Source organism: Peromyscus californicus, unplaced genomic scaffold (genome assembly GCF_007827085.1).
Source record: "Peromyscus californicus insignis strain IS unplaced genomic scaffold, ASM782708v3 Scaffold_12__1_contigs__length_115047231, whole genome shotgun sequence".
Lineage (NCBI taxonomy): Eukaryota > Metazoa > Chordata > Mammalia > Rodentia > Cricetidae > Peromyscus > Peromyscus californicus.
In genome coordinates this window covers 74,232,822-74,256,795 of record NW_026294413.1, presented here as the reverse complement: position 1 = coordinate 74,256,795, position 23,974 = coordinate 74,232,822, and the positions used below count along the sequence as shown (strand labels likewise).

General features: G+C 43.3%; 1 pseudogene; it reads right to left on the bottom strand.

Moving 5' to 3' along the window:
* Positions 1-12,050: 12,050 nt before the first annotated feature.
* LOC128106961 (ribosome biogenesis protein BRX1 homolog) lies at positions 12,051-17,401 on the bottom strand (annotated as a pseudogene).
* Positions 17,402-23,974: the final 6,573 nt, after the last annotated feature.

Below are 23,974 nucleotides of genomic sequence, written 5' to 3'. Positions count from 1 at the left end.
CTGTGAATTATTTGTTCAAATTTCTTATCCATTAACGTTTTTTGTTATTTTAATCGTCTGTAAGCATTTAAAAAAATCATGGATACAAATAACTTGCTGTATAGATTATCTTCATTATAATTACTTAACAGTATATTTTGAAAAACAAAACTTTAAATTTTGACAAAGTCTGGTAACAAGTTCTGTTTTACAGCTTGTATTCTTCTTGTAACTTATAAAAGAAATATTTATGTATTTTATGTTTGCAAAGATGATTTTCTCCTCAATTTCATGTGAAGAGTTTTATGCTTTTTAACCCTTTACATTGGGTTAATTTTATCGTGCAATGTAAGATAAATATCTCTTTGCTTAGAGAAAACCAGCACTTCTAGCAACCTTTGTTAAGAGAAATCTTTCTTTACTAGTCCCTTTGAAACATCAGTTAACTATATACATGTGAGTCTGCTCCTGATTCTCTGTCCTATTCTTTTGACCTGTGTGTCTACCTTTATTTGATTATGTTTTGTAAGTTTATTAGTAGACAGTGGTAGTGGCAACTTCCAATGTCTCTCTATAGAGACATACATGGCTGTCCTGGAACTCACTCTGTAGACCAGGCTGGCCTCGAACTCAGAGATCCACCTGCCTTTGGCTTCTGAGTACAGGGATTAAAGGTGTCTATCACCATGCCAGGATAAATGGTTGTTTTTTATTATTATTTTGATTTCACTTGAATTTTTAAAAACTTATGTGTGTTTGTCTGTATGGGCCCCACGTGTGTGCAGGTACCAGAGGAGGTCAGAAGAGGACATCAGAAACCCTGGAGCTGGAATTCAGGTGTTGTGAGCTGCCCGATGTGAGTGTGAGACATGAACTCAGATACTCCACAAGTGCTCTTTACTACTGAGCTGTCTTTCCTGCACCTTGAACTTTTTTATGCACTTTTAGATCACCTTGCCAATTTCTCTAAAATCCACTGGGATCTAAATCTGAACTGTTTTGAGTCTATAAATTAATTTGAGGGAAATTTACACTCTAATATTTAGTGTATCTCTTCATTTTTATGACTTTAAAATATTCTTGTGGAAACCTTCTGAAGCTCTTAGTATAAAAGTCTATACAACTTCTGATGATTTTATTCATAAATGCTTTATATTTTTTGACTCTATTTTAAAGAGAATTGGCTTTTTAAATGTAGTTTTGCAGTTGCTTGTGGCCAGCATGTAGAAACATGAATTGATTTTGTTGTGTCTAAGGATCTTACTGAATGTATTTACTGTTTTATATTTAGTAGTTATGTTTTAGAGCCTTAGAATTTCTTCAGCAAATAAGGAATGGGTTTTTCCTATCTGATGTTTCTGACTTTTATGGGTCTGACCTCGTGGTGATGGCTCCAATCAGTTCAATGACGGCAAACCGAAGCGGCGGAGCAAGCACGGCACAGTGCTCTCAGTCCTGGGGCAGTCGGTCAAGTCCTCACTGCTAAGAACGGCTGTGTGTGCTCCCCGGCGGACTTCTCCAGAGCAAAGGTGCTTTCGCCTAGTTTACTGAACTGGCAGCAAGTTGTGACGTTTCAAAATCATAAACTGATATTTAGTCATTTCAAAAGCTTTTTAGTACTGTATGGAGAGTATTGCATTTTTTTCTCCTTTATTGTAGTACTCTGGTGACTGGGTTTATATAACTGGTTTTATGCATTTAAATTACCTTATGTTCCCATGACAAACTTTACTTGGTCATAATGTACTAAGACCATAGTTTTTAAAATATATTTGTAGCAGAATCTTAAAAGTTCTTATTAATAAAATCAAACCTGAGGCCAGTTATTGGGGTGAATGCTGGAAGATCAGAGAAGCAGAACAAGCCACAGCTTCCTCACCTTGCCAGTTCCTCAGCTGATCCTGTTTCCTCAGACTGGAAGCCCCTGAGTCCTCATCCGAATGAATCTCAGCTGAACTGTGCTGCTCAAAAGCCTAAAAGCTTAACCAGCCAAAAGCTTCTAGTTTCTGGTCTTCACGCCTTATATATCTTTCTGCTTTCTGCCATTGCTCCCTGGGATTAAAGGCTTACTTCTTGGGATTAAAGGCGTGTGTCACCATGTCTGGCTGTTTCCAATGTGGCCTTGAACTCACAGAGATCCAGAGGGATTTCTGCCTCTGGAATGCTAGGATTAAAGGTGTGAGTGCCATCATTTTCTAGCCTCTGTACCCAGTGGAAGTTCTGTTCTTTGACCCCAGATAAATTTATTTGGGTGCACAATATATTGGGGGACACAATATCACCACATATATTGAGTACCATTTACTAATATTTTATTTTAAAAATTTGACCATATTTTGAGGGACACTGATTTTTTTTTTGTTTGCTTTCTTTGTCTTTGTTTTTTGAGACAGGGTTTCTCTGTGTAGCCCTGGCTGTCCTGGAACTTGCTGTGTAGACCAGGCTGGCCTCAAACTCAGAGATCCTCCTGCCTTTGTCTCCCTAGGGTTGGGATTAAAGGCTAGCGCCACCACTTCCTGGGAACATTGATATTTAATATGCCTTTTAAAATCCAGCCTTTGTTGGTCTGGGAGAGCAGGAATAGCACAGATGCATAAGTATGTGTTTATCTATCTATTTATTCTCCACATCTGCCATGAACCCCACGAGTGCTGAAGTTTGTTATAAAAACTGTAAAAGACACAGTCTCTCCTTTGGTTTCTACATTTACTTATTTTTCATGTGGTGTCTGTACATGTGCTTGTACACAGAAGTCAGAGGATAACTTCCAGGAATTGTCTCTTTCCTTGGACCGTGTACAAGGGATGGAACTCCAGCTGTCAGGTTTGATAGCACGTGGCCCATCTGCACAGCCGTCTGTGTAGCCTCTTAAAGAAATGGTTCACATGGGATAAACTGTCCAGAGGGTGTATCACAGGACTCTACTCATTTCTTAAAAAGGATTTATTTATTTATTTATTTATTTACGTGGATGTGTGTGCCTATGAGTTTATGGGTACCGTATGCATGAAGGTACCAGAGGAGGCTGGAAGATGGCATTGGAGCCCCTGGAATTAGGGTTACAGGCCGTTAGCTGCCCAGTGTGGGTGCTGGGAACTAAACCTGGGTCCTCTGCAAGAACGTTTAAGCGCTCTTAACCACTGAGCCATCTTTCCAGCTTCGTGCTGACGCTGGCCATTCCCCTGGTGCCACAGAGTATGCCCATCCATCTTAGTTTCTCACTGCACTTTCTTTTCCTTCATAGCGCGCATCACTTCCAGCACACTCTGTCTTCGCTTGTTGATTTGCTTATGGTTTCTCTACTCCATAGGAAAACTTTTCCCGCTGTGTTTTCCTCCCCGCCGCCCCTGATGTCCTTGGGAACAGACCCAGGACCTTATGCATGGTGAACCAGTTCTCTACCACTCAGCTACATCCCAAACCTCCCCTTTTCTTAACTGGTGGTCCCTCTTTAGGATGGATTCTGACTGATTTCTTCAAACATGTAAAATGTGGACAAAGACCTTTAGAAGGGAACCCAGGACTGACTTTCCAGCTCCAGTGAGACCAGGAAAGAGTGTGAACTCCAGAGGCAAGCTGGAGTTTGAATTCTCCAATGTTTACTGTGCAATCTTAGAAAAATTGGACTCAGGATTTTGCCTAAGATTTTTCTTTTAGTCTGTAAAATAGGAACAAAAGCAGCACTCCCCTTCATGTGTTGTTGTAAGAAATCGGTAATAGCTTTGTATGGTGGGGACTCATGCCAGTAATCTAGCACTTGGAAATCAGAGGCAGGAGGATTCTTGAGTTTGAGGCCAGCCTGGACTGCACAGGGAGTTTTAGGCTAGACTTGGTTATGAAGTGAGACTTTGTTTCAAAGACGTTTTTTAAAATTTGATATCTGGGAAATACTAAGAAATGTTTATTTACAATGGGAGTGTTACACATAGCACTTAGTTCTCATGCATCCTGTCTGGGTCCTCGGAATGAGACATGGGCTGCCTTTTAAGCCAGGTGTGCTCTTGTCATAGGACAGCCGGTCCTCCCCATTCACACCGAGGTTCTAGCCATGATGGAGATTTGCATTATCATTTCATGTCTGGTGTGATACTCCTTTAAAGCTGCCTCTGAGTGGGCTCAGTGAAGATCTATTTCAGTCCAGATGGCCTACAGCATTGGAATCTGAATTCTTTTCCAAGTCAGCTCATGGAAAACATCTGAATAACACTTTGGGGGACTTTCTACATGGGACTACAGTGACCTAGCTGCCCGGCTGTCTCTCTCAAATGGAATTCTCCTCCCCAAAGAACTGCTGTGGACTTGTAGTCACACACAACCGGGACCTACTCCAACAGACTTTGAGTTCTCATTGCCTTCATTCCTCAGTCCTGACGAAGGCCCTCCTCTTACCACTCATGTGAAGATGAGCTCTTGGAGTGTGCTTGGGGGAACTTCCTGCAGTCCTCTTGAGAGCACAGGGCTTTCCTACCATCCTCTGTGACTTGTTCCATGTCCAGGTTTCTATTGCTGTGAAAAACATCATGACCAAAAGCAGCTCGGGGAGGAAAGGGTCATTTCAGCCTTCGTGTCCCAGGTCACACTCCATCAGGGAGGGAAGTCAGAGCAGGAACTCAAGACAGGAACAAAGAGGCAGGAACTCAAGACAGGAACAAAGAGGCAGGAACTCAAGACAGAAACAAAGAGGCAGGAACTCAAGACAGGAACAAAGAGGCAAGAACTCAAGACAGAAACAAAGAGGCAGGAACTCAAGACAGGAACAAAGAGGCAGGAACTCGAGACAGGAACAAAGAGGCAGGAACTCAAGACAGGAACAAAGAGGCAGGAACTCAAGACAGGAACAAAGAGGCAGGAACTCAAGACAGAAACAAAGAGGCAAGAACTCAAAACAGGAACATAGAGGCAGGAACTCAAGCAGAAGCCATGAGGACTGCTACCTACTGGCTTGCTCTCCATAGTTTCCTCAGACTACTTTCTTATACAACCCAGAACCACCAGCCCAGGGATATCTCCACAACAGTGTGCTGGGCCCTCCCACATCAATCATTAACCAAGAAAATGCCCTACAGACTTGTCTATAGGCAATCTGATGGATTGTCCTTCCCAGGTTAAGTCTAACTTGGGTCAAGTTGACAAAATACAATCCAAGATATCACCCTAACAACAACAACAAAAGCCCTCTTTTTGTTCTAGACTTTCTTGTTTTTGTTTTTTTGACAAACATGCACTGTACAAATTCTAGACTTCGTTCTCTTAGTTCATCAACTCTCTTACTGCTGAGTAGAAAGTGCTCTTCCTCAGTGGAGGAAGGTATCAATAAATCTGTTTTAAGTAAAGCTGGTAAGAAGAGTATGTCCTCCTGCAAAAACCAGAAGCAATGCCTTCCACAGTTTCCACAGTCCTCTTCATCCAGTGCCCATGGGTGCATCCTCTTCATCCAGTCCCTGGGGGTACATCCTCTTCATCCAGTCCCCGTGGGTGCATCCTCTTCATCCAGTCCCTGGGGGTACATCCTCTTCATCCAGTCCCCGTGGGTGCATCCTCTTCATCCAGTCCCTGTGGGTACATCCTCTTCATCCAGCCCCCGGGGGTACATCCTCTTCATCCAGTCCCCGTGGGTGCATCCTCTTCATCCAGTCCCCGTGGGTCTGTCCTCTTCATCCAGTCCCCGTGGGTGCATCCTCTTCATCCAGTCCCCGTGGGTCTGTCCTCTTCATCCAGTCCCCGTGGGTACATCCTCTTCATCCAGTCCCCATGGGTACATCCTCTTCATCCAGTCCCCGTGGGTACATCCTCTTCATCCAGTCCCCGTGGGTACATCCTCTTCATCCAGTCCCTGGGGGTACATCCTCTTCATCCAGTCCCCGGGGGTACATCCTCTTCATCCAGTCCCTGGGGGTACATCCTCTTCATCCAGTCCCTGGGGGTACACCAAGGACTGAAGAGCAAAGATACAACCAGCAAGAGGATCTTACCTCTGCCTCTACCTTTTTAAAAAATTGTTGCTTTTTTTTTTTTTTTTTTGCTTGTTTGTTAATAGTGGTGTGTGGAGAAAAAGCCCAGACAGGATTAATTAAAAACTTACAAACCACTGTGAATCACCTGTGGGAATCCTACCGCTGGTGTGCTTCATGGCGAGGAAGTGAATGTTGTCTTTTGAGATGGACAACATTGGACAGGTGTTTGGTCTCACCATTTTTTAAACAGATTTATTTGTAAAATGGTGCATCTGTGTGTTTCTGTGTGGGAATGTGCGTGTGAGTGTCAGCACCTGCAGAGTCCTTTAGAGCTGGAGTAACAGGTCACTGTGAGTCAACCAACACAGGTACTGGGAAGTGAATGCAGGCCCACCAGAGGAGCATTGTGCTCTCTTAAATGACAAACCATCTTCTAGTCTCCATAGGCTCCTGCACATACCTAGTGCACATAAATTCATACAGGGACACATATGTAGACATACAAATAACAAATAAATGAATTAGTTAAAAGAGCTTAGCCAAAGGCTCTCATCATCAAGCTTGACAACCTGAGTTCAGTTCCTTGAGCCCACATAGCGGAAAGAGAGAGTGGACGTGTGCAAGTTGTACTCAGACATCCGCATGTGTACCATAACACATGCATGTCCACACACATGCTCATACATATGCATCTGCAAAATAAATAAATAAATACATGTAAAAAACATTTTTCCCTTTTAAATGGTGGAGAGCTATTGAGGGAGACGTCTAACATTGTGCACATGCGCACATACCCACAGGCATACCTCCCTCCCACACACGAATACAAGATGCTTCCTTACCTAACTTGTGTGAGCCCTTGGACTTCATCCCTAGTACAAAAACCAAAACAAAAGAACACAAACAAACAAAAATTAAAAAAAAAAATGACTCCAAACAAGCTCTGAATCTGGGCCAAAGTGGGGCTGGGTCTTTCAGAGTAATAATTGCTAATTCTATGAAGCCTATGTCTTATTTAAAAGAATAATCATTCTTGTGATATATTCCCAGATGTACTACTTTGTATATTCCCAAAATGCTACTTTCTTATGAATAAAGAAATAAAGTCTTTTTAAGATAAGGGGAAAATGCTTAAATGTTGTTCTGTAATACTTTTGTATTTTTTGAGACAGGGTCTCACGGACTCTGAGCTGGCCTTTATCACACTGTGTAGCAGAGAGGATGGCCTTGACTTCTAATCCTCTTCTTTTCCCCTCCCCATCATGCCTCTCACCCGTCTCTCTCCCTCCAGGGTTTATTGTTGCTCACGCTGGCCTCGTACTCACTCTAGCAGACGGCGACCTTGAACCCCTGATCCTCCTCCTCTCTCCATCTCCCAAGCTCCAAGATTAACGACATGGAGCGGCATGCCTGCCTTACTCTTGAGCTCCTTCCCAAGTGTCCAGGGCTCATCAGATCTTTGTCAGCAGTGCCTTTGTGTGGGCGTGTCTCCTTTACTTCTTAGTCCATGGAGAGTCAGACAGACAGACGACACCAGGAAAGAGAGTAGTTCTGCTTCTCTGCTTCTCATAAGATGGGTGTGCAGGGAGGAAACTGAGTGCCGTTACAGCACACTACCGCCTTGACGCTTCTGTGTGTGTGTGTGTGTGTGTGTGTGTGTGTGTGTGTGTGTGTGTGTGATAGCCTGTGCTCTGCAGCTCCAGGAAAGCAGACAGGCAGGAAGGGGTTGAAAATGGGGGTGTGGGTGGGGGCGGGGAGAGGCAATGCAGCTGAAGACCATAACCACTGTTAAGGGCACAGACTCTAGAGCCTGAGATCTCAGTATTCCCGAAACACCATGAGTAGCTCACGCAATACTTGTCACACTACAAGGTCAGCTGTGTTTCCCGTTCCACAGATGAGGGAGTTAAGACATTCAGAGATCCCATTTGGCCGTCAGGCAGAGCTGGCTTCCTGGACCCCTTGCTTGGATGAGTTCTCTGCTTGCTCAATCTTTGCTGTTGCTGCCTTGAAATTTAAAGCATCTTTGAAAGAGACTCGTATAGTGTGTATGTGCGAGTGTGTGACTCATGTGTGTGTTTGAACTTGTGCATCGTACCCTGCAGATGGAAGACTCAGTCCTGCCCTAAAGCTTTTTGCGGCAGCATCGGACCTCTGAGGATTGTGGGATTAAAGCTGGAGTAAGGGGGTCACTTCTTTCTCTGAGGGCAGCATTAAGAGCATCAGACCTTCAGGGTCCTAGGAATGAGTTTGCACACACAGCCTAATGAAAGGCAGTCTTAGAAAATGATTTCAATGGTGACAGTCGTAGAGTAGGAAATAGAAGGGGCTGGGTATCCACACAGGCAGATGTCAGGGTTTTTTTGTTTTTGTTTTTGTTTTTTTGACTTTAATATTTTAGTTTTTTGAAATGAGGTCTCACTCTGTCACCTAAGCTGGCCAATTAGTAGTGATCTTCCTGCCACAGTCTCCTTACAGGTATGAGCCACCATACCCTTTTCTCATTAAGTATTCGATACAAGCAGGACAACTTGGGGGTGGGCAGATGGCTCAGTGGTTAGTGCACTTGCTGAGTAAATGTGAGGAACGGAATCCAGATCGCCACAGTCCCAGTAAATGCAGGGTGGAAATGATGGCATACTGTCATTCTAGCACTTGGAAGGCACAGACAGGGAGGTTGATCCCCAAAGCAAGCTAGCTAGCCAGACAAGCTGAGTGAGGGAACTCTGAGTTCCACTGAGGCCACGCCTTGGTGAATAGGGAGGAAAGTAATGGAAAAAGACCCCGTTCCCCTCCACCCACGCTTGCATGAGCATTTGCCCACATACATGTGCCCACACATGCATGCTCACCACAGGCACACACATGTGGGAAGAAAAGAGATAAAGAACGAAAACTTTCTGCATCGCTGATGCTCACAGCAACGGTACCATGGATTTACTGTCAAAGCATAGATACCCAGAGACATCACGTCTGCACAGCACTGCCTTGCTCAGTAGAAGTCTAGAAAAATAGCATCAAAAAGGATAGAAAGTAAGTGTTCATAGTGGTGCTATGACTAAGGTCCCGGCTCACTTCTATGTGTCTCTTAGAGGAAGACCCTCCTGCTGGCTCATTTCATGCCTGGGGGATGATCATCTCCATCAAACCTTGGCCCAGTTCACCAGAAACACGGCCAAAGAGAGCTCCCAGAGCCCTCTCCCTTGTCTTCACGTCCATGCTTTGGACTTAGCCAAGGTCAGGAAAAATGGCTGCCATGACCCCAAGGCCTACATCCTGCAACTCACAGTCCACAAAGTGAGAGCATCCCTATATTCAATCCTGGAGGAAGGCTCAAACGGGCTGGCTTGAGACAAATTAGTATTTAGCCCAATCCGTACAGACAGGAGAAGTACTGGCTAGTTTTATGTCAACTTGGCATAAGCTAAAGTCATCTGAGAGGAGGGAGCCTCAACTGAGAAAAGGCCTCCATAAGATCAGGCTGTAGGATAGCCGGGCGGTGGTGGCGCACGCCTTTAATCCCAGCACTCGGGAGGCAGAGCCAGGCAGATCTCTGTGAGTTCGAGGCCAGCCTGGGCTACCAAGTGAGTTCCAGGAAAGGTGCAAAGCTACACAGAGAAACCCTGTCTCGAAAAACCAAAAAAAAAAAAAAAAAGATCAGGCTGTAGGCAAGTCTGTAAGCCATTTTCTTAATTAGTGATCAGTGTTGGAGGGCTCAGCCCATTGTGGGGGGTGCATCTCTGGGCTGGTGGTCCTGGGTTCTATAAGAAAGCAGGCTGAGGAAGCCATGATGAACAAGCCAGTAAGCAGCACCCCTCCATGGCCTCTGCATCAGCTCCTGCCTCCAGGTTCTTGCCCTGTTTGAGTTCCTGTCCTGGCTCCCTTCAGTGATGGATTATGGATGTGGAAGTGTAAGCCAAATAAATTCTTTCTGCCCCAACTTGCTTTTGGTCACGGTGTTTAATCACAGCAATAGAAACCTTAACTAGGACAGGGGAAGAGGGCGACTGTGATTAGTCAAGCCTGGGTCACATGCCCACCTGTTGAGCAGGCACCCTCTGACAAAGATGGGCTTGACCATTTGCTTATGTTTTAACCTAAAGCTAAACTTAGCTTGGAGTTAAATATTTTATCTGGTGCACACACACAAATAAATATAAAAAGAATAAAATAAAAATACAGAAAAACTAAATCTCTATTTCCAGTAGAAATAAAATGTAAGCTAAATATGTAATTTAAACTGTAATAGTGGCTGCACTTTACAATGTAAAAGGAACAGCTGGAGGAGATTTTAATGGAGTCTTTTACTTAACCTAAGTATATAAAAATACATTCATTTTAACATGTTGGCAATATGAAACTTATTGAGATAGTTTACATTATTTTTGTGCTTACAGAAAAATCTCAATTTAGATGCTAATTTTAAAAAACTTAGAAAAGATTTAGTGTGTGTGTGTGTGTGTGTGTGTGTGTGTGTGTGTGTGTGTGTGCAGGTAGACCTGCATGTGTATGTGGGTCCAAGGTCAAGCATTCGGGAGTCAGTTCCCTCCTTCCATCGTGTTTGAGTCAGGGTCTCTCTTGTTTTGGCTGCCTGCCGCCTCACTGTAGGAGCGCTTGACTGCAGGTGGAGTTCTGGAACTTGAACTCAGCAAGCACATTTACTCCCTGGGCCGTCTCCCCAGCTTCTAAACACCAACTTTTATTTGCAAATGCTTGATCTCTATTTAAAATCATAAAATTTACAGGAGGAAAAAATATATGTATAAACACATGCTATTCCAAAATTATGATTTTCTGATTACTAATTCAGTATCAGTTTTTAAAATTTAGATGTAAGTTAATGAAATTAAAAACCCTGTTTCTCAGTCACATCAGCCCTATTTGGCTACCACGTTTAGTCAATGGTTACCATGTTAAGTAACACAGCACATGCCACCACTACATTTAAGCCTGTTAGTAGACCAAGAACTGCCTTACAGATCCATTTACAGAAAAGATAGTCCAGAATCACAAATTAAGGCATCAAGAGTACACAAATAAGGAATAGATTATTCAAACAAATAATGGGGTTGAACAAAATGGTTAAGAATCTGGAATGCAACAGGACGGTTATACATGATTCTTTAAAAATACTTTTATTTGTTAATTATTTCCGTGTGTATAACTGTCTGAGATCGTGTGGAGGCTAGAAGACAATGCCAGATCCCCTGGACCTGGGATTGCAGGCAGCAGTGAGCTGCCATGTGGATGCTGCAAGAGTGTCTGAGCCGTCTCTGTAGCCCCCCAGTTTGATTCCTACATTGCATTATAGATTAAAAGAAAATTGAAGAGGAGATTATGAATCGAAAGTAAGATATAAACACCTAACAACGACTGTTGAAGGAAATATGGGGGAAATATTTAAACTGTTCGTGAGTTGAGGAAGCACCTAAAATATGTTAATCCATGGGGGGAAATCCAAAGAAAAACAATAGATACAGTTTTCAATAGGCGATATATAAAATGTAAATTTCAAAGTATTAAAAATTAAGAACAAAAAAGAATGGTAAACTAGCAAAATATGTTTCAGAATGTTATAGGCAAGATGATTAACATGGCATTGTTATAATTTATTAAGAAAAACATAAGCATGCTAACGGAATTGACAGAAGAAAAGAGTAGAAAATTCAGGAAGAAAATACAAATAATAAACAGATGAGCAATTTCAATATCTCTGATGTTTATTCAAAGACAAATAGATGTATAGAAAACCATTTTCCATGTCAAATTAGCAGACATTTAAAATAATACTCAATGTTACCAAAGAAATAGGCACATTATTGAATATCCCATTAAAAGTAATAGATTCTGGGGTGTGGGGTAGGTTAACCAAACAAAGAACGTATTTAAAAAAAAAATCAAGCCGGGCAGTGTTGGCACATGCCTTTAATCCCAGTACTCGGGAAGTAGAGGCAGGCAGATCTCTGTGAGCTCAAGGCCAGCCTGGTCTATAGAGTGAGTTCCAGGACAGCCAGAACTGTTTCACAGATAAACTCTGTCTCAAAATATCAAAAAAAAAAAAAAAAAAAAAGCAAAAAAAAAAAACCTTATGGAGACCTATTACTTTGTAAGGTTCAACTTTTTTTGTTATCTATCTTTTTATCTATCTATCTTTATATCATCTATCTATTTGAGTTCTGGAGATGTTTTATTTAGAAAAAGAATAATTTTTTTAAATAGCACCCTAACTTATGTCCATAAGGTAGTCCTGAATATTAAAAGTATTTCCACATGGACTACAAAATAAATATACAATAACTGGGAAAAATTAGTTGTCCACTGATTGGTTTTGTATTTCCCCTCTTCATCTTCTGCTGTATGTCTTGATGCCTTTTGTAAACCCTTCTCTTTCTTGATTTCAGATCTGCTCTTGGCTCTGGTGTTACCCACTGTATTCCTACTGGCTTTTCCTCTGCCAGTCTAACAGTGGCAGCGTCTTCAGTGGGTTCATGAGGATCAGTAGTCTCTGACTCTTTCTTCCTTAGCTTATGAACATTTTTTTTCCAAGACAGGGTCTCTCCATGCAATCCTGGCTGTCCTCGAACTTTATATTTACACCAGGCTGGCCTCAAACTTACAGAGACCTGCGTGCCTCTGTCTCCCCAGTGCTGGGATTAAAGGTGAGAACCATCTCAGCCAGCCTAATTTATGAACACCTTAGACCTAAAGTTTTTAGGTCTTTTTCTGTTGTGATGGGCCTTATGACATGTCTGGATACTGATAATAAGGTTTCTCTTATGAAGTTGGCCAGTCTTCCCTGAAAAATCTTTGTGAAATTTAAGACAGAATGGGGTCTCATTTCCACAGGAACCACACCTTCTCTAATCTGGAAGCTCTAAAACCATATTCTGTAATCCAAAATGGTGAAAGTAAACATGATTCCGTGGTTCCTAAGGATCTGAATTGAGATCCTTTCAACAAAGCACAATGTGGCAATTCATCAAAAGCAGGGTTAAAGGACAAATGGGGGCGAAGACTTCTCAAACAGTTTCCAGTCATCTTCAGTTCGGCCAGGGTATGAATATTAAAGTTTCACAATAAGAATTTTTTGGTAGGTAGCCCATGAGGTGAATTTGAAAGCCACATATAGAGATCCTGTTTTGCTTAGTTTCAAAATAGATGCATTTATTTCAGTTTTTGTTTTCATTTCACAAACCTTGTGAATCATAAGTACTTTATCTCAGTATCAGCTTTAGAATGAGGCATCAACATTCTCAAGTCTTGCACTGCGTGTCTTGATCTGCTATTTATTCCTCGGAAAAGAAGATGAGAATCCCTTTTTGACTTTCCCATCCGCCATTGCAAACAGGACCCAGGATGCAGTCTGTCTCCTTCCTCAACTGCTTCTGCCACAGCAGCCTGCTTAGCTGGCTGCTCAGCGTCTTTCTGGCGTCTCTGCCTGAACGTCTATGCCCCGTGCCACTTTTTGGTCGCCACCAAAGACTGACTGTAGAGTCCATCCTGCATGCTTCCCCGTGAAGGTCTGAGCTAGTAATAAAACTCTCAGTGTCAGGCCTGGGATAAGTCCCTATGTGCTGTTTGTGAGAGTGGTCCCAGAAGCACCCAAGGAGTCATCAACAGTTTCAGTGATGAAAATGGAATGTTACAACGCCAGCCTGTCAGGCAAATTGTGCTCACTGGTGCAGTCGTGGAATAAACGGCATGTGGGACCAACCAACCCCTTTCTGAGTGAAGCTGAGGCCTGCGCTATGGGAGGGAATCCATGTCTGATATGTAACCCTGGGAAAACAACAACAACAACAACAACAATAAAACCTGTGGTTCAGGAAGTCAGAGGCCCTGGGCACGTTCAGTGTGTGTGTGTGTGTGTGTGTGTGTGTGTGTGTGTGTGTGTGTGTGTATGTGTGTGTGTGTATTGGTGGGGGGACTCTACTCCTTTGGTACTGCTAAATGGATATGTTATCAAGCCACCTTATAAATATCTTCTAAATATTTGTGTTTATACCCGTAACTTAGTGTTTGCTTTCTTCTCCTTCTTCTTCTTGTTAATCAAGTGTCTTTTAATATAATATTATCTATAGATTTTTAACAAACCAAGTATAGCCACATACTGTTCTTACTAAGATGAAAATTTATAGGGGACATAAGAAAGGAAATGGGAGAAGCCAGGCATGGTGGCGCACACCTTTAATCCCAGCACTCAGGAGGCAGAGGCAGGAGGATCTCTGTGAGGTTGAGGCCAGCCTGGTCTACAGAGTGAGTTCCAGGATAGTCAGAGCTACACAGAGAAACCCTGTCTCAAAAAACAAACAAACAAAAAAGGAAAGAATATAGGAGAAACTGGGTACCGTGGGTAACATAAATCTTACACAGGCACTTGACAGTTTCCTGGGTGGTCACAGTTTCCTGGGTGGTCACCATTCAGTTACACAGTGATTCACATCTACAGCATTGGAGACACAAGAAACAGAAACCTAGAAGATGCCTCTCTGAATGCACACGTTCAGAGGAAGCAGGAACGCAGCAGCACGTTTCCAATTCCGCCAACCCTGCATTAAAGCTGTAGTGCTGCTTTCAGCTGTGGCCGGAGGGGCTTCTTCTGCAGAACCATAACTGGCCAAAGTGCTGAGACGAAGTGACTGCTGCGCGCTCAGACCTAAGTGAGCATGTCTCAACCCCTTACAAGGCTCAGAAAACGAGGAAGAGGAGGCAGAAAGAAGACACGACCTGGAGGGTGGGAGGAGTGCTGTGAAATACTTCTGTACGTAACACAGCCCCCGTACTAGGAACTCCCAGCAGTTACGGTTATCCGCAAAAATGGGAAAGGGAGAACACGGGGTAGGAAGAGGACATGTTGGTGGGTGTCCAAGGGGAGTGGGGGAGGGGAATTGTGGTGGGTGTGTTGACGATACTCTGTATACATGTATGAAATTGTCCAAGAATAAATCAGATGTATTTAAAAATAAATAAAAGCAATGGATGTTAGTGTGCCAGTTAAAGTTTCTATTGTTGTGATACCCATCATGACCAAAAGCAACTTCAAGAGGAATGGGTTTATTTCACCTTATAACTCTCAGGTCACACTCCATCACTGGGGGAAGTCAGGGCAGGAAGTCCAGAGGGGAACCTGGAGGCAGGAAGGAAAGCAGAGGCCACTGAGGAGAGCTGCTCACTGGTTTGTTCCTCCCGGCATGCTCAGTTTGTTTTCTTATACACCCCAGGACCACCTAACTAAGAGTAACATCACCCACAATGCGCTGGGCCCTCCCCGCCTCCCACATCAATCATCAATCAAGAAAACACACGTTATGTTTCAGATATCTTTGTCTGTTAGACACCAATCCAAATAATGGATTTCCCTGTTGCTGGAGACGAAACTCTGGGCTTAAGGCATGTAAGGCCCCGAGTTGTGCCCCGAGCATTTTCAAGGTCTCCTCGTTTTTACGGTACAATGCTCGTCTAAATCCTACACAATGTTCTTAATGATCTCTGAAGTGGGACCCTGTGGTCACTTGCATTTTCCTTAGACATGACTTACCTCAAGCCTATCCTGCCCACCGGAGCCTGCATAAGGAAGGCAGGGACCAGGCTCATCTGGGTCACCACCAGATCTCTATCCCTGCTGTGTTGCCTGGTACACCCAGTGCTCAGTTATTATTACCTGAGTAACTGATAAAATGCCCATTTGTGTCTTAAAAACATTTCGTCATCTTTTCCACCCTTTTTGACATGATTTGATTTTTATTGAGAAATTAGAAATAGAGCCTTCAGACTCCCTGAAGATTAAACAATAAAATCCCCCAAACAATTCTTTTGTCCTTAGGGACCACGTGACTTCAAAGGACATTTATAATACCTGATAATGCTCCAGGAAGTTAGCCAAGAACTTTACCATCACTGGGAGTTTTGAAACCTTCGGGATTTTTCCCCTGGTGTGTTTAAGAGCATCCGCGTTCGCTCTGAGCCAGGGACGCGCTGGTTCATGTTGACATCCTTGTCTTTTCCCACCTCCCGTTAAGAAACACTGCAGCTTCTTTTCAGGGTCACGTACGATTCCAGCTGCCTTGGAGGTGTGCAGAAGACAGCCCTCCATGCTTCCCCCGGCTCACCTGGCTCTAATCAGAGACAATCCGCAGAACACAGTACAGTTTCCCAGCAGGATAAAAGCTGGTTTCTATAAGGTAATATTTCTCTCTTGAGAAAGAGTCGTCTGTAACTCTGGTACTGTCAAATTTCCAGGTCATCTTGGCTTGCTGGGAAAAAGAATCCTTATGAGGAGAGCTTGCTCCCTGGAGAGAGAGGAGGCAACAATTGCCCTCTGAACTGACCCTTGCCTCAGAAAGATGGCAACAATGAGCCCCAGGGAGGCTCAGAACTGTGGGCAGAGGAGGTGTGGGTGAACACAGAAGGCAGATCACTTAAGTGGGATGACTTGCATGGACCTCTGGGAATCTCTTGCAAGCAGACCAATGCAGTCGTTGTCGGCCAGGCCCGGATCATTTTCATGTTGAAGTTTCTCTAAGGATTAATAGGGCTGTGCATGGACTCCTCAGATGGAAACAGAATCCTTTAATGACATTTTCAAGGGTAAAGGAGAGAGATCTGATCGCTCTGCAGAGGAACAGAGAGAAATCACAACTACTCTCCATTCGTATCAACAAAGGTCTTTTATGTCCCACATGTAATAGCTGCAGCCTGTCTCTACAGCCGTGGTTCTCAACCTTCCTAATGCTGCCACTCTTTAATACAGTTCCTCATATTGTGGTGACCCCGAACCATTATTAAAATTATTTTTCGATGCTACTTCATAACTCCAACTTTACTACGTGATGAATGGTAATGTAAATACCTGGTATGCAATCCCTGTGAAAAGGTCGTTTGACTCCCAAAGGAGTCAAGACCCACAGGTTGAGAACCACTGGGATAGAGGGAAGACTGTGTAGTGGTCAGCTATTGCCTCTGCCTTACCCTCTTCCCATCAAAACCCTCTGCTTGGCCTGTTTCTTCTTCACCTGGGAAATGGAGGAGGGGTTGTATTGCAAAAAGGCCCTCTTTTTCTTGTTTACAAATTCCAGTCCCTAAAGTACATGTACGCTCATCATAGCACTTCTAACTTTACCCTACCTCAGAGAACATGCCAAGGAAACATTTTTATGACCTTTGAAGCTTGCCTAGGGAGACAGAACAGTCACTGGATGGAGAATTGCATCCTGATGCCCGATTCGGGTCAAGCTTTATGCCATCAGTATTTGGTCATATTTACTAAATGTCTTACTTGCCCTATTATCTGTTTTTTCACATGTCTGCTGTTTTTGAGTTTTAATTGCTTTTATTTACCAAATGTCTTATTCATTATATTATCTAGTTTTTCAGATGTGTTCTTCTTTGCACCAGAAAAGAGAGTCTGGTCTACCAACATCACTGCAGGGGTTGAGCTCAGAGGTACCGCAGCAGTGATCCGTCACCATCAACGCTCTGAAAGAACACTGTCATCATTTACTTGACAAGAATTAAACTTCTCGTTCTAGTGAATGACTTCAGTTATTCAACAACCCTCAAGGCTGTATCCTTTCCCATTGTGTTCTAAAAACAAACAAGCAAAGAAACAAACCCTTGGAACAGTCTGAGATTTAGAGAACTTGTGTTAGTGCCTGGATTAACAGCAACAACCCACAGACATGAATAAAACAGGCCGATAATCCCACAGGAGGAAGGATTAACAATGGGAGGCCTTTCCCAAATTGTGTCAACAGTACATGGAAAGAACATAACATGCTGCGTAGTATTTGGGGGTGTTTACATTTTATGTATTATCTTATTTTCCTGCAATTGCTAGGCTTTTCTGTTCTCTTCTAACAAAGTCTAGGCAGCTTTACTTGTGGCCAAGCACAGAACTAACTGTAAAATAACCACAAATCAGGAGACAGCTCATGCTCAGAGAAAGCATAGCCATGAGGGGAAGGCCCACAACAGCTGATGATATGCAAAATTATTTTCTGCCCCAAACAGTGTTTAGAGGAGAAAGTATTCTGCTTTCTCTGAAGATTTCGTTTTTCTCTGGGTAATCCTTCTCTTGGCCAACTGCATTACCATCTGAATCATCTGAATTCTAGTCATCAGCATTCATAAGCTGCATCCACTGTCTCAGTCAGTACAGGCTGTTGTAACCAAAATGTGTAGGCTTAAAAAAAACCACATTCATTTCTCATAGTTTCGGAGGCAGGAAGTCGATGGTCAGGATTCTAATATTAAGGGGTTCTGGAGAGGACATGTGTGATAGCTTAAATTGTCACATTGATAATCTAGAACAGAGTCTCACTGAGAGACTGCCCAGGTCAGACTTGCCTGTGGGAGTGTCTATGGGGGATTGTCTTGATTATATTAGTTGATGCAAAAGTGGACCACACCATCCCCTGAGTTTGGTTCCTGTATAAACGGTAGGTGAGATGAATAACATCACATACGTATTAACTGATGATGCTTCACTCTTGGCTATGAATGTATTTTGACTGATGCTTCAAGTTCTTGGCACTGTAACTTCCCTAAGATGAATGGCTACACCCTGGCATTGTGAGCTAAAAGAAGCCCTTTATCTCCTAAGTTGCTTTTGTCAGGGTATTTTATCACAGCAACAAGAAATGACACTAAGACACTATGTCATTGTGGTGGTCTGAAAGAAAATGGCCCCCAAAGGGAGTGGCACTATTAGGAGGTGTGGCCTTGTTGGAGGAAGTGTGTCACTGTGGGGGCGGGCTTTGAGGTCTCTTTTCTCAAGCTTCACTCAGTGTGACAGACAGTCGACTTCCTGCTGTCTTCTGGTCAAGATATAGCCAGCACCGTGTCTGCCTGCATGCTGCCATGCTTCCCATCATGATGATAATGGACTGAAACTGTAAGCCATCACCTCAATTAAATGTTTACTTTGTAAGAATTGTCGTGGTCATGGTGTCTCTTCACAGCAATAAAAACATTAGCTAAGACAGTCATCATCACCACCTGCCTTCCTTGGTGCACACACACTGGGTGAGAGGACTCTGGTGCCTTCCTCTTTATATAAGGCATTTGTCTTGTCATAAGGAACTCATCCTAATGATCTCATCTAACCCTAATCATCTCCGAAAGACCTATTCCCAAATACCATCACATTTGGGGCATATGAATTTGTGTATTTGAACAGCATAAGCAATTAACTCCTACAGATCCTTATAGGCTTGTTGGGAACCTGCATGACATCTCAACCACAAGGCATATCTGAGTGTAGGTTTACATCACAGAGACTTTCAGATTTCTCTGTCTCACAGCTAGTTAAGACCTGATGACCCTTGTACCATAGTTATTAAGACATGACTTCATCAGACAATTTTACTAAGTGACATTTCTATCAAGTAGATCAGAAATTATTCCAAGGGTTTTATTTATTTATTGCTTGTTTGTTTATTTTTTCTCTTTAAGACTTTGAATTACCCAGGAGGCCCCACAAAAACCACAGTCTATGCTTTCATATGTTCACATTTACCTTATTTCAAAAAATATTCTCTGAGGCTATGTCCAGTGGTTCAAAGGTAAGTAAAACATAGCTCCCATCCAATGGCTAACAACCTGAGAAGAAACCTGTAAATAGGAAGCCAACTGTACATACAACACAGTAAGAAGCATGAAAGTCAACAAGAATAACAGGCTCCAGAAGAACGTGAATACAGAGGCTCCTCCCTGGAGGGGTATGTACCTGCAGAGTAGATCCATACTTCTAATGGTTTAATCTCCACTGTCTGTTTGTTTTTTGTTTTGTTTTGTTTTTTGAGACAGGGTTTCTCTGTGTAGCTTTGGAGCCTGTCCTGGAACTCACTCTGTAGCCCAGGCTGACCTCAAACTCACAGAGATCTGCCTGCCTCTGCCTCCCAAGTGCTGGGATTAAAGGCGTGCACCACCATCGCCCAGTTTAATCTCCACTGTCAACTTGACTGGACTTAGAGTCACCTGGGAGATTGGTAAGGCAGACTTCTGAATGTGTCGGGGAAGGTGTTTCTAGAGAGGAGTAATTGAAGAGGAAAGACCTTTCTGTGGGTTGGGAAGCCTACAAAAGAGGGGAAAATAGAAAACCAGCCAGTCACAATGATGCAATTTTCTGCTCTGATATGCTTTCCTTGATATGATGGATTGACGCCTCTGAACCTATAAGTAAAATAAATCTTCCCAGTTTTGACTTTTTTTTTTTAATCTTGTTTTGGTGGTGGTGGTGGTGGTTTTGTTTTTAACACCGAGTCTCAAATAGTCAACTGCTGATTCTCCTGCCTCCACCTTCCTAGCATTGGAATCAATGGCATGTGCCACCATGCCCGGATTCACCGTGGTTCAGTTGTTTAGTCAGGCATTCTGGTCACAGCTATGAGAAAGGAACAATAACAATGTTATTGGCTGCTTCCCAATATTCAGTTTTCCATCTGGGTAGGATGGTAGGGGACTGACCACTACCAGGTTTCCAAGAGTGAGTCCTCCAACTATAATGCACTGGCTACAAGCTGAGTAACCTTTCAAGGTACTCAGAAATAGATTTTGGCTACTATTTTTTATTGGCAGAGGAACGGGTTCAAAGATCCTGAACTGGTCCAGACAGAGGGAAACTTAGGTTTCTGTTCTCATTTTCTCTCTACCATGAGTTCCTTAGTCCGTTTCCCTGGCTCCCCCATTTTCCATAGACTGTTTGGTGTTTGAGGTCACAGCTCCATCTTTAATTTACTTCTCTTCTGTACCCACTCTTGTCTTCCTGGCATTTCACCCAGTCTTGTGGTTTTAGATACTTCACAAGTATTTATGGCCAATCTAGATTTTCCTCCAAAATATGGATCACTTAGCTCTCTATTGCCCTGATGTTTACAACTTAGATGTCTAATAGATTTCTAAAACTCAGCATGTGTAGAAGTCTGGAGCTTTCTCACTCAGCCTGCTTCTAACAACAGCTTTTCCCTTTACACCTCACCACTGAGGCTGAAAACCCTGGAGTCCCCCTTGTTTCAATTTTGCGTATTTGTTTGTTTGAGACAGTGTTTTGCTACCTAGCTTCAGCTGGTCTAGACTCATTTTCTAGCCCAGGCTGGCCTTAAACCCATGACTTTCTTGTCTCTGCCTGCTAAGTACTAGGATTGTAAGTGTGTACAAGCCTATCTGACTCCTAGGGACACTCTTAATGCTTTTGTCAACCCCTAAGCTCAAACTTTCTCCAGAACGCTGCCCTGTCTCATCACTTTCATTGTTTTTCAGCTGTCCCAGCCTTGTTCTCTTTCCAGGACTGTGGGGAAAACTTCCCGCGTGGGCCCCGATGACGCCCACTCCCCCTACAGTCCACACTCAGCACACAAGCCAGAGAGAGCTCTGGATTCTCTTCAACTCAAAGCTCTGTTGATGGAAAGCCCTTCAAACGTGCATGACTTGGCCCTGTGCTACCTCTGGGTTTCATCTCCCTGGGCTGCACTGGCCTCCCTGCTCTGCAAGGCATACTGAAGCGCCTTTCCTTGCTGCCCTTGTGTTGGTTGCTGGCTCTGCCTTCCCAAACTCTCTCTGTTTCTCTTCTCTTGTCTACTCCAGCCGTCCTTGTGTGTCACTTTCTAGTGAAGCCTCTGGCTACCTGACAACTCACCCTTCACATGTTACTAATCCTCCTCATATGTGCTATTTTTGTGTTTCTTTAAACTTTATCCTCAGCCAGTGGACTAAATGATTTCACATACATGATGTAACATCCCTCATTTGAGTGTGTGTTCCATAAAACAGTCTTTATTGGTTTTATTTTACTGTTTGTTTTTTTTTTTTGGTTTTTCGAGACAGGGTTTCTCTGTGTAGCTTTGCGCCTTTCCTGGAACTCACTTGGTAGCCCAGACTGGCCTCGAACTCACAGAGATCCGCCTGGCTCTGCCTCCCGAGTGCTGGGATTAAAGGCGTGCGCCACCACCGCCCGGCTTATTTTACTGTTTTATGCCAAGAGCCTAGAACAGTGCCTCACATGCAGTAGTTATCAGTAAATATTTTAAATAAATTTTCTGGGTGTGGAAAGGTATAATATTAGAGACACAAGGTACATGGAAACAGGGAGAATTAACCATAACAAAGGATATATGAAAAATACATGTAGCAAACTACTATCTTATAACTAAAAAGAAAAAAAAATCAATCAATCAATCAAACAAACTAACAAGCAAAAACAAAATAGAAATTGAAGGAGTTGCTCTGCTCAGCTAGATCATGCTTCCCCCCAAAGCAGGAGTTATTAAATGAAGTTTCCACTCCTGGGCGTGGAATATCTCTGTAGGAATTCCTACTCCTAGGCATGAGATACCTCTGTAGGATCTGGGCAGGGAGGTCTCAGAGACCCCCAAAAAACATGGGCACTTGTCAGTCCTTTTGGTGTTCAGCAGAATTAGAGACTAAGACCCGATGGCTGGAGACACTATACATCTCAGTTGCAAGATACAGAGGAAGCACGCTGAGACTAAGCTGGAAACATCTTCCTTGCTAGGTGACTTTCAATGTTCCAGAAGGTGCTGGATAGGCTGCTGGAGATGAGAAAGCACCAATGGTCTCACCTAGCTGTGTACACCACAAAAGAAACAAAACAAACAAACAAACAAAACCCCTCAACCTGCCAGCCAAGATGTGCCTGCCAAAGCAGTAGTGGCACAGCTGCTGTGGGGTAACCAACTGACTTCTTATTCGATTTAAGACCTGCTCCAAAAGAGGGAACTCATGCCTAGCCATGTAACACCACTTGACAATCCATGTTTAGAGAGAAGTAGCCCAAGTGAGCAACCTATGACTGTTGTACAGCTAAGCTGACATGGCCCCAAACTGCCTTCTAACTATCTCATGATTATACTCATAGACAAAGCTACTCTCAACCTTAATCAGAGAAGCTTCTTTACAGGGAACCCTGGAGAAGTTAGGATCCAAGATGTTGAGAATAAATGACCATGAAGGCCTCAGCTTTAAAAAAGACACTGATACCATCACTTCCAAGGTTTAAGGAACATTGCAGAAAAGAGGGCAGGAAGTATGCAAGGGCCAGAAGACATAGTAGCAGAATGCTACCCTCTGGATTGGATATGATCATTTTAATCACGAATTCATAACGACTGCAGTTACTTGCACTGGGTCCATACGAGGCTGGCCCTGTCCACAATAATCAGTCATGGAAGAGGGAGGGGCTCATTGATTCTGGGAGAGGAGAAATCATGGTCTTCAGACTGCTGAGCCCACCAGGTCCCAATGGATAGCTCCAAACCTGTTGTTACACACACCTTGGTTAAACTCAGTGGGTCACAGAACAAAACTAGACATGAACATGACAAACAGATTTGTGTGTGTCGGGCGCGGGGGGGGGGGGTAGGTAACGATAATAGGGATATGGGAGAGGGTGGGAGAAGAGGATAGTCAATGTGTGTTATGTATATGTGTGAAATTGTCAAAGAAGAAATTTAATTAATTAAAAAAAAAGGTAGGTTAGTCTGAGAGCAAATCCAATAGATGTAGTAAAGAATTGAGAGAATTGGATCCAAGGCACTGACAAAACCATGGCTGGAAACTACATCCTTGCTGGAACTATTTTAGTAGCTCCAATCCATTATTGGGTTTTACTTTTTATATTAAATTGGGATACAGAAGTTAAGGGCAGGTTCAGAAACGTCATGAGGAGGACCCTAAGGGGTGTAGAGGATCCATAGAGACTCACAGGCAAAACACTTAAAAGAATAATTGGCCAGGCATAGTGACACATACCTGTTGTCCCAGCTACTCAGGACATTGATCAGGAAGATCACAAGTTCAAGGCAGCAGGGACATCTTACAGAGACCCTGTTTCAAAATGAAAGGTAGAAAGAGGCCTGGGGCTGGGGCTCAGTGGTAGAGCACTTGTGTGTAGCATCAGGGAGGCCTCAGGCCCAGTCCCCGAGCGAGGGAGGTAAAGGCTTTGCCTGCATTTTCTCATCACCTTTAATGAGGCTTTGACACCTAGCACTGTCCTCAAGCTGCCATTCCTCAGGTCATCAGGAATC